This window comes from Lactuca virosa, chromosome 5 (assembly GCF_052849685.1).
Source record: "Lactuca virosa cultivar CGN04683 chromosome 5, Lactuca_virosa_CGN04683_v6, whole genome shotgun sequence".
Classification (NCBI taxonomy): domain Eukaryota; kingdom Viridiplantae; phylum Streptophyta; class Magnoliopsida; order Asterales; family Asteraceae; genus Lactuca; species Lactuca virosa.
The window spans coordinates 440,968,980-440,980,177 of record NC_136430.1 but is presented as its reverse complement, the minus strand read 5'-3'; positions in this window follow the sequence as shown (position 1 = coordinate 440,980,177).

The following is an 11,198-nucleotide window of genomic DNA, read 5'->3' as shown; positions in this document are numbered from 1 at the left end:
TGGTTCGTTCCATGATGAGTCCTGCTTCACTACCTATCTCATTCTGAGTGTATGCCTTAGAGACTGCCACCCATATCCTTAACTTAGTCCCTACGAAAAAGGTTTCCAAAATACCTCATGAGATGTGGACATGGAAAGTTCCCTCATTGGCACATATCAAGGTTTGGGGTTGCGAGGCTTTCGTAAGACGAGAGACTGACGACAAGCTCGAACCTCGTAGTGAGCGGTGTATTTTCATCGGCTACCCGTAGAAGTCCTTTGGATATCTCTTCCAAAGACTGAGTGACAATGTTGTCTTCGTTGCGAGGAGAGGGGTTTTCCGAGAACGAGAGCTCATAAGGCAAGGGGACGGTGGGAGGCAAATTGATCTTGAAGAGCTTCAAGAATCGAACGATGAAGGAACCTCTAAGACTGGTGCTCAACCCGAGGAGGAAACTCCGGTTGAACCGATTGACGAGTCCTTACCTCTTAGACGTTCCGAAAGAGTTAGGGTTCAACCCCAGTTTTATGGTTTTCATATTACTACAGAATGGGATACGTTCATTAGTGATAGTACACTAGTGAATTTGGACGAACCTAACAGCTACAAGGAAGCCATGGCAGGCCCGGAGTCTGTGAAATGGAAAGAGGCTATGGACAGCGAGATTCAGTCCATGTATGACAACCAAGTTTGGAATTTGGTGGACAATATGCCAGGTCGTAAGACGGTCGGGTGCAAGTGGATCTTCAAGAAGAAGACCGACATGGATGGGAATGTACACAACTATAAGGCGCGATTGGTTGCGAAGGGTTTCACTCAAACTCGTGGAGTTGACTATGATGAGACCTTCTCATCGGTTGCGAAGATAAAATCTATTAGGGTGATGCTAGCCATTGCTGCATTTCATGACTATGAAATATGGCAGATGGATGTCAAAACCGCTTTCCTTAATGAGAAGTTGGCTGAGGATGTTTACATGAATCAGCTAGAGGGTTTTGTCGATGCGAAGCACCCCAATAGACTGTGCAAGCTTGAAAAATCCATTTATGGATTGAAGCAAGCATCTCGCAGATAGAATCTTTGTTTTGACGAGAAAGTCAAAGAGATTGGTTTTCTGTGAAGCGAGGATGAATCATGTGTATATGTCAAAGCCAGTGGGAGTATAGTGAGCTTCCTCGTATTGTATGTCGATGACATACTACTCATAGGAAATGACATCCCAACCCTGAAGGAACTCAAGTCCTGGATTGGGAAGTGCTTCGCTATGAAGGACCTCATAGAGAATGCCTATATTTTGGGAATAAGGATAGTGAGAAATAGAAGTAAGAGACTAATAGGACTTAGTCATAACACTTACTTGGACAAGGTGCTAAAACGTTTTAGTATGGAGAATTCTAAGAAATGGGAGTTACCAATCCAAAGTAATGTCAAATTGAGTAAGACTCAAAGCCCGAGGACCGAAGTCGAGATAGCAGAGATGAGCCGAGTACCTTATGCTTCCGCAGTTGGCTCAATCATGTATTCTATAACTTGTACTCGCCCTGATGTGGCCTTCGCTTTGAGCATGGTCAGCAGATATCAAGGGAACCCTGGCAAAGCACATTGGACCGCAGTCAAGAATGTTCTTAAGTACCTTCGGAGGACCAAGGAATGGTTTCTAGTCCTCGGTGGGAGTGATGACTTAAGGGTGCGAGGGTATAGTGACGCCAGTTTTCAGACCGACAGGGAAAACTACCATTCACAGTCGGGCTGGGTCTTTACCCTGAATGGAGGAGCAGTGACTTGGAAAAGTTCCAAGCAGGAGACCGTAGTTGATTCAACGTGCGAATCAGAGTACATTGCGGCGATCGAAGCATCAAAGGAGGCAATATGGTTGAAGAACTTCATTGGAGACCTTGGAGTTGTGCCATCCATAAAGGAGCCAATGGAAATTTTCTGTGATAATGAAGGAGCGGTTGCCTTGACTAAGGAATTGAGGGATCATGGCAGACCTTCTCATCGGTTGCGAAGATAAAATCTATTAGGGTGATGCTAGCCATTGCTGCATTTCATGACTATGAAATATGGCAGATGGATGTCAAAACCGCTTTCCTTAATGGGAAGTTGGCTGAGGATGTTTACATGAATCAGCTAGAGGGTTTTGTCGATGCGAAGCGCCCCAATAGAGTGTGCAAGCTTGAAAAATCCATTTATGGATTGAAGCAAGCATCTCGCAGATAGAATCTTTGTTTTGACGAGAAAGTCAAAGAGATTGGTTTTGTGTGAAGCGAGGATGAATCATGTGTATATGTCAAAGCCAGTGGGAGTATAGTGAGCTTCCTCGTATTGTATGTCGATGGCATACTACTCATAGGAAATGACATCCCAACCCTGAAGGAACTCAAGTCCTGGCTTGGGAAGTGCTTCGCTATGAAGGACCTCATAGAGAATGCCTATATTTTGGGAATAAGGATAGTGAGAAATAGAAGTAAGAGACTAATAGGACTTAGTCATAACACTTACTTGGACAAGGTGCTAAAACGTTTTAGTATGGAGAATTCTAAGAAATGGGAGTTACCAATCCAAAGTAATGTCAAATTGAGTAAGACTCAAAGCCCGAGTACCGAAGTCGAGATAGCAGAGATGAGCCGAGTACCTTATGCTTCCGCAGTTGGCTCAATCATGTATTCTATGACCTGTACTCGCCCTGATGTGGCCTTCGCTTTGAGCATGGTCAGCAGATATCAAGGGAACCCTGGCAAAGCACATTGGACCGCAGTCAAGAATGTTCTTAAGTACCTTCGTAGGACCAAGGAATGGTTTCTAGTCCTCGGTGGGAATGATGACTTAAGGGTGCGAGGGTATAGTGACGCCAGTTTTCAGACCGACAGGGAAAACTACCATTCACAGTCGGGCTGGGTCTTTACCCTGAATGGAGGAGCAGTGACTTGGAAAAGTTCCAAGCAGGAGACCGTAGTTGATTCAACGTGCGAATCAGAGTACATTGCGGCGAGCGAAGCATCAAATGAGGCAATATGGTTGAAGAACTTCATTGGAGACCTTGGAGTTGTGCCATCCATAAAGGAGCCAATGGAAATTTTCTGTGATAATGAAGGAGCGGTTGCCTTGACTAAGGAATTGAGGGATCATGGCAGATCTCGACATATCGACAGAAAATATCACTTTATTCGACATCGGGTGGAAGAATGACTCCTCGTAGTAAAGAGGGTATCGTCAGATGATAACCCAGCAGATCCCCTTATGAAGGGACTGAGTAGGGTTAAGCACTTGCAGCACGCTAGGAGCATCGGGCTGAAGGACGATATTAGTTTAGATTAGATAGCTTCGAAACGTGTAATATATAAATGTATTTGACATTTGATGATTGAACAAAAGAGTATTATTTGTAAGTAATGTTACTGTCTTCTGTTGATTATTTACCTATTGTTTCATTTTGCATGTTTTGACTTCCTGAATAATAAGATTATTCGAAAGTTCCACAGTCACTCATACTTTAGGAGTTGGTATGAAAGAAGATTGTCATGAATTGGTTTGTAGATTGTCTAAAGTGCATTAGACATAGCAAATGTTTGCTGCAACGTTCATGAGTGCTTATGAACTGGATTTTAGCATTAGATTAGACCCGCGCTTGCTGGAATCACTTCATGGAATTTATCTCGAGTGATCGCAAGACGATAATATCATATGGTCTTAAAACCTAGATATATGGTTTATTATTTGCAAGTTGGTTGTGCATTGATAATGCGTAAACGCATCAGTAACTTGATGTTATAAAACGCATTATTGTGCATAAATTGATGAGTGAATGGTAAATGCATATAAGTCGAAGTTTATCTGTTCCTTTTATCCTAAAGAGGGTAAAAGCGATATCTGGGCCCCTCGATGATTTGGTTTGACTTATGTGTCGGGACCAGTCAGGACTGAATTGATGTGTTCGATTAAGTTCTATGTCAGACGAATCAGAGATCGAGAAACAAACTGCTGGACAATAAGTATGACTATGTTCCATGTAATTGTCCACACGATATCTAGAACGGAGGACTATACGATCCCTTATTTAAAGGACAGGTTACTGATAAGATCAGAGTTCGACAGCGTCTTTGAGAGCTACGATTGCTAATCGGCTTGTACCTACACTATAGTTACTAGACTTATCCAAGTGGGAGACTGTTGGATTAGTGTCTAAGCCCATAACTATATTTGGTAAGTATTTGACCCGGTTGTGCATGGTCATTTTGGGTTGCCTTCACCAGAGCAACTTGACAGGGTGATTTAAGAAGAGAGAGGTTATTATGGTTTATTAATATATTATATGAATAATATATTAAAGGAGGAATCATATAGTTTAATTAATATTAGACAAGAATTAATTAAGAATTAATTATGTGGCTAAAAGATGTTAGTTAAATAACGGGGACTTAAACTGTCAAATGTGTGATAGTTGGATATTGGGCTGAGGAGACTTATGGACTAGGCATGGAAGAAATTAGGGATGTGTCCATCCTAATTTCGGCCATAAAGGCCCTATTCCAGAAGCTTCCTTGGATTGCTTAAGGCCTAAGTTGTCCATTAGGGTTTTGACTGAAACCCTAGCAGCACAAGTATATATAAAACCCCTAGGGCATCTATTTTCGGCCACTTGAAACCCTAGAGAGTTCCATAGCTGAAATTATACCTCTCCCCTCTCTCCAATATCATCCTCTTGCTTGTGTGGTGTTTGTAAGCCATTAGAGGAGTGACATTTGTGACTCTAAGCTCCAAGACAAGAAGATTCAAGCCATTGTTGAAGAGGTGATCATCTAGATCTGTTTTCATATGTTATTTTCGAAATATACATGCTAGATCTAGGGTTCTTAAGTCTTGGATGAATTGCATGTACAATAGAGAAACCTAGATCCAAGCTTTAGGGTTTGCATGAGCACACATGATGTTGTTGTGGCTTAAACCTATCAGTGGTATCATAGCCTTGATTGGTTTCTATTGTATTTGATGCCTAGTATTTCATTCATGCTTTGAAAATTCGTTTTTTGGCCCTCTGACTGAAGAACTCGTCGAGTCCCAATGAGGAACTCGACGAGTCGGATGAACTCGACGAGTCCACATTGGGAACTCGGCGAGTTTAGCTGTCAGACAGAGAATATCTCGGGATTTCTTGCTGTTTTGCTGAAGGATAATTACCATAACCATTTTTAACTAATAAAATCCGATTTTTATTGTTATTATATGATTATCCTTACCAAAACAAAAGATAATTACCAATTAATTGAATAATAAATTCCTTATGTGATAAAATTTGATTATTTGAATTATTTGATGAATTATCTTGTGATTAAAATAGAATAGATCAAATTTAGATAATCATTAAATTAAATGTTTAATTTAAATTATTTTCTATTTGATCCTATGTGTTTTGAAAAGTTCAAAACTTGCCCTCAAGTTTTGAAATTTAAATTTTAATTAAAAGTTTAATGAATTTAAATTATTTTCTATTTAATGAACTTTTCAATGAATCTCAAAAGATCTAGAAGTTTTCAATACATTTAAAACTTAGCCTTAATTTGTTTTTCATGGTGGAAATTAGTGAATCGTCATTCACTTACCTTCAAATAATTTGCTTGTTAGATTACGGCATCCCTCTTCTAATTTGTAAATAATGTTGTTGGATCCTAGCCCTAATTTCTCATTTGGGTGTTTAATTGGGGGTTCATTTCTAATAAAACCTGTCTCTTTTCTATTTCAGATGTCAAACGTCAACAACGCTTCCGGCTCAAATTCCTCTGGCTCGTTCTCACTCATGAACTTGTGTGGGAGAGTGATCTTTGACGAGTCCAATTTCAATGATTGGATCTGCAACATCTGAATGGTCACTCATTACGAGGACACAGAGTATGTCCTCGATGAGAAGCTGAAGGAAATCAACATCAACACTGCCTCTGCTGAAGAGATCGCTGCCTTTGAGGCCCATGAGCATGATGCTACGAAAGTCCATTGCATCATGCTGGCGACTATGACTACAGAAATCCAAAAGTCCTATGAGGACATGTAGCCCTATGAGATGCATCAAGATATGCTGGACCGGTACCACCAAAGCGCCAAGCAAGAAAGGTACGAGATCATCACTTCGATGATCACTGCCAAAATGGGTAATGGAGAGTCCCTTACTACTCATCTGCAAAAGATGCAGAGATATGTCGATCGCCTGCTAAAGTTAAATGTTAACTTTGATGAAGAGCTGGAAATTGACATCATACTTCACTCCTTGCCTCCCTGCTACAACCAGTTCCGCATGACCTACCACATGAACAAGGAGGAGGTCTCTTTGAGCAAGCTTCATGGCTTACTAAGGACTGCTGAAAGCAACCTCAAAGATAAATCTGTTGCATCAACTCCAACTCCTGCTGCTCCCCCAGTCTTGGCAATTGGGCAAGGAAAGGGTAAAAAGAGGAAGGCTCCCTCAAAGAGCCACCATAATGGAAAGTCCTATGATGGTACCTCTTCTAGTGGAACCAAAGATGGTTTTGCTAAACCCAACTCCAACCCCAAGGAGGCAGAGTGCCACTACTGCCACGAAATAGGGCATAGGAAACGAAGCTGCCCGAAATATATGCAAGACACAAAGGATGGAAAGTTTAAATAATTGTTGCAATTCGCCAGATATGGCAAGAAACATCATTTCTTTTCATGGTTTGTATAGACAAGGGTTTAGATATTCATTTGATAATGAAAAGGGTTCTATTAATGCTTATATTAATTGTGTTTTCTATTTTGAAGCATTTCCTTGTAATGGAATATATGAAACTGTGATGGTTGTAGATAACTTAGGAAATGATGTGTTGTGTATTGATTCTTCCAATAGTTTGGATAAAGCATGCTTATGGCATTTTCGTCTTGGACATGTCAACAAGAAACACATAACCCAACTCCAAAAGGATGGAGTGTTGGAGTCATTCGACCTTAGGGATGATGACGTGTGTGAGTCTTGTTTACTTGGAAAGATGACCGAGTCACCCTTTACTGGTTCTTGTGAAAGGGGTGAGGGTTTATTGGATCTCATACATACAGATGTATGTGGATCTTTTAGATCCACCACAAGGGATGCGTGCCGCTTCCACATGACTTTTACCGATGATTATAGCAGATATGGCTATATCTACTTAATCAGGCATAAGTCAGAAACCTTTGAAAAGTTCAAAGAGTTCAAGAAACAAGAGGAGAATTGTTGGGTCAAAAATATGGTTTATACTTTACTTATCTAGGAAAATGTTTTTTTTGTGTCTTGGACCGTAAACAGCTTGGTGTTTACGGCCGTATACGTGTTTACGGTTGTGTTTACGGCCGTGAACAGGTTTAAAGTTTAAAGTTAAACGTGAAAGTCAAAGTTTAAAGTCAAAGGTCAAGTTTTAAAAGTCAAAGTCAAAATTTTAAATAACAAGTCAAAAATAAAAGTCAAAAATTAAACACTAAAATTATATCCCTAGAGAAACCCTTGAAGCTCAGTTGCAGCGATTTACTACACTTACTACTGAGATGAATATAGCTGGGATCTTCTTAACAAAATCTGAGATAAACAAAAAGCTGCTGAATGCACTTCCGAAGTCATGGGATATGAACGTGGCTGTCATCAAGCAGACAAAAGATCTCAATCGTCTTAGTCTTGCTGCTGTAATTGAAGAATTTGACGCTTTGAAGTGTGGAAAAACAATGAGTTCCGCAAACATCCCGGTCAATGAAGTTTCATGTACTCCATCTTATGAAGATACGATTAAACTTCTTCGTGAACATAATGATTTGCTAAAAAGGGAAGTCGAGGACCTAAAATACGAAGGATATCAACTTAGAAAAGGACAGAAACCCCTAAAGGCTGAATTAGAAGCAAAAACCAAAGACTTTAGGAGGCTTCAAGAAGATTATAGCAATAAATGTGAAAATTATGACTATGTTAAGAGACAACTTGCTGAATTAACTGCTGAGCTTGACACATTAAAAAGCAAATTTGAAACTGCAGATTTTGATTTTAGAAAATTTGATGTGTCAAGCTAAGTAGTTGCGAACATGATAAACCATTGCATGCAATTTAAACATAACCAGCTAATCGGCTTGTACCTACACTATAGTTACTAGACTTATCCAAGTGGGAGACTGTTGGATTAGTGTCTAAGCCCATAACTATATTTGGTAAGTATTTGACCCGGTTGTGCATGATCATTTTGGGTTGCCTTCACCAGAGCAACTTGACAGGGTGATTTAAGAAGAGAGAGGTTATTATGGTTTATTAATATATTATATGAATAATATATTAAAGGAGGAATCATATAGTTTAATTAATATTAGACAAGAATTAATTAAGAATTAATTATGTGGCTAAAAGATGTTAGTTAAATAACGGGGACTTAAACTGTCAAATGTGTGATAGTTGGATATTGGGCTGAGGAGACTTATGGACTAGGCATGGAAGAAATTAGGGATGTGTCCATCCTAATTTCGGCCATAAGGGCCCTATTCCAGAAGCTTCCTTGGATTGCTTAAGGCCTAAGCTGTCCATTAGGGTTTTGACTGAAACCCTAGCATCACAAGTATATATAGAACCCCTAGGGCATCTATTTTCGGCCACTTGAAACCCTAGAGAGTTCCATAGCCAAAATTGTGCCTCTCCCCTCTCTCCAATATCATCCTATTGCTTGTGTGGTGTTTGTAGGCCATTAGAGGAGTGACATTTGTGACTCAAAGCTCCAAGACAAGAAGATTCAAGCCATTGTTGAAGAGGTGATCATCTAGATCTGTTTTCATATTTTATTTTCGAAATATACATGCTAGATCTAGGGTTCTTAAGTCATGGATGAATTGCATGTACAATAGAGAAACCCAGATCCAAGCTTTATGGTTTGCATGAGCACATAGGATGTTGTTTTGGCTTAAACCCATCAGCTTCTTCCTTGGACTGCAAGTCAAACAGATCAATAGAAGAATCTTCATTCATCATGAGAAATACATTTCCGAACTTCTAAAGAAATCTTCAATGAACACCTATGCCTTTTCAAAGGTTCTAATGGGTTTCGGACACAAGAGCTTTTCGTACCCATCCGGTGTTGTTGTGGATGAAAAGAAGTATAGGAGAATGATTGGATCGTTACTCTACCTCACTGCAAGTCATCCCGACATCATGTTCTCAACATGTATGTGTGCTAGATTCCATGTTAATCCAAAGTTGTCTCATCTTTTGGTTGTCAAGCAAATCTTCTGATACCTCAAAGGAACAAATAACCTCGGGATTTGGTATCCTACGAAAGGAAGTTTCTTTCTTCAAGCCTATTCCGACTAAAAATATGGAGTACTTCAACCTGATAGAAAAAGTACATCTGGTGGCTGACAATATTTTGGTGGAAGATTGGTTAGTTGGTCATCCAAGAAATAGAACTGCATTGCTCTTTCGATGGCCGAAGCAGAATACATCACTGCTGCAAGCTGTACCTCGCAAGTTCTATGGATGAAATCTCAGCTTTTGGACTATGGTTATCAATTTCAAAAATTCCTATCTATTGTGACTCTCAAAGTGCAATTGCGATCTCTCACAATTCAATTCAGCACTCCATGACCAAGCACATTGATATTCGGTACCATTTTATTATAGATCATGTTCTGAAAGGTAACATTGAGCTCATTTTTGTTCCATTTAACGATGGAATTGCTGATTTCTTTACTAAGGCATTAGACGAAACCAAATTTAATGGGTTTCTGAACAAAATGGGAATGATGATGCATGATCCTCAATTCTTTCAAGAAGTTGGTACTCTCTAATGGAAACATTAGAAAGTCAAAGAATTCCGATTTAAATATTTTTTTTCTTGGAATTATTTCTTCTCGAAAAATAAAGGATCATTATATGTCTTTTTGTCTAACCTTTTCTTATAGTCTTAAGATTTTCAGAATTCTACCTTACTTGAATATTCGTCCAATATACTCACATCGGATACCTTGAATATTTTTCCTTGAAACATTTTCAATGAAGTACACCTCGGAATTCAAATCTGACATGGTAATGTGATTTCATCACTTATCTCTTTCCAAGATCTGTTCTTTCAGTTCTCGGAATTTCAAATCTCTTGCTAAAAAAACTTGTCCTCTAATATCTTCATGCAATTGCTACCTCTGATATTCATTTAGAGATTGTGCCATCTCCAAATCTATATCATGTACCAATGATGAGTTTCATTTCTTTCCGAAGCATCTTATGACATTCTATCTTGGAATCTGATTATTCTGAGATTCTCAGCAATAAATGAATTTTAAGGTTATCATTTAAGTTCTGATTCTGAAATGTTTTCTCATGATTGTACTAACGACAATTTCTTTTATGATTATCCTCTTAATTCACAATAAATACGATTTTGGCACACATTTCAATAAAAGTACTGAGTGTTCTGAACTGAATCATTGGTTTTTAAAAATTGAAGAAACACACATCTTGTCATTTGGATACTAACTGTCACATAGGAAGCCTTTTTGGCCTCTGCAATAAATGCAACCCGTTTCGGATCTTGGGTGTCATCACTCAACTCTTCGACCCGACCGGCAAATGCTAACATATATAAGGATTTTGAATCCTAAATTTTCCCACTTTTCACTTTGGCTATTGTCTTCTTAGAGCTTTTTCTTCCTTACTCTATTCATCAAGCTTTTTCTTTTTTACTCTATTCATCAAGCTTTTTCTCACTCTCTGTAATGGCTTCCAAATCATCTGTTGTGGCTCCCAAATCCTCAAAAATTGCAACAAATAAGAAATTTTCAAAAGGTTCTGGTTATCTTCCTCAACCGAAATCATTCTCAGAGAAACTACTGCCACAACCCGTAATTTCTTCTTGTAAGCCAATCAAATCAATCAAAATTCAGACTTGTTTATGTTATCTTTTACTGAGTTAAGGGTCATTTTATGAGTTCTAGGCCTAGTACACTTAAGGGATTGTGTGTTAGGAGGTGTTAGCAAGAGATCAGTGGATTACATTCGAGCCGGAAACACCTTCAAATGTAGTTCACGTCCACAAACTAGGTTCACGGCCGTGAACCCATCCTTGGCCGTAAACAACCCTCATATATATGAAGTTGGCTTATTTTCTCATCACTTCTTCAAACTCCAGCCGTGAACTTCCTCTTATCTCTCAAGTATCATCAAAAGAAGGCTCTCATTTCACTCCAAAAACGTAAGCATTCATCCCTTTCTTGT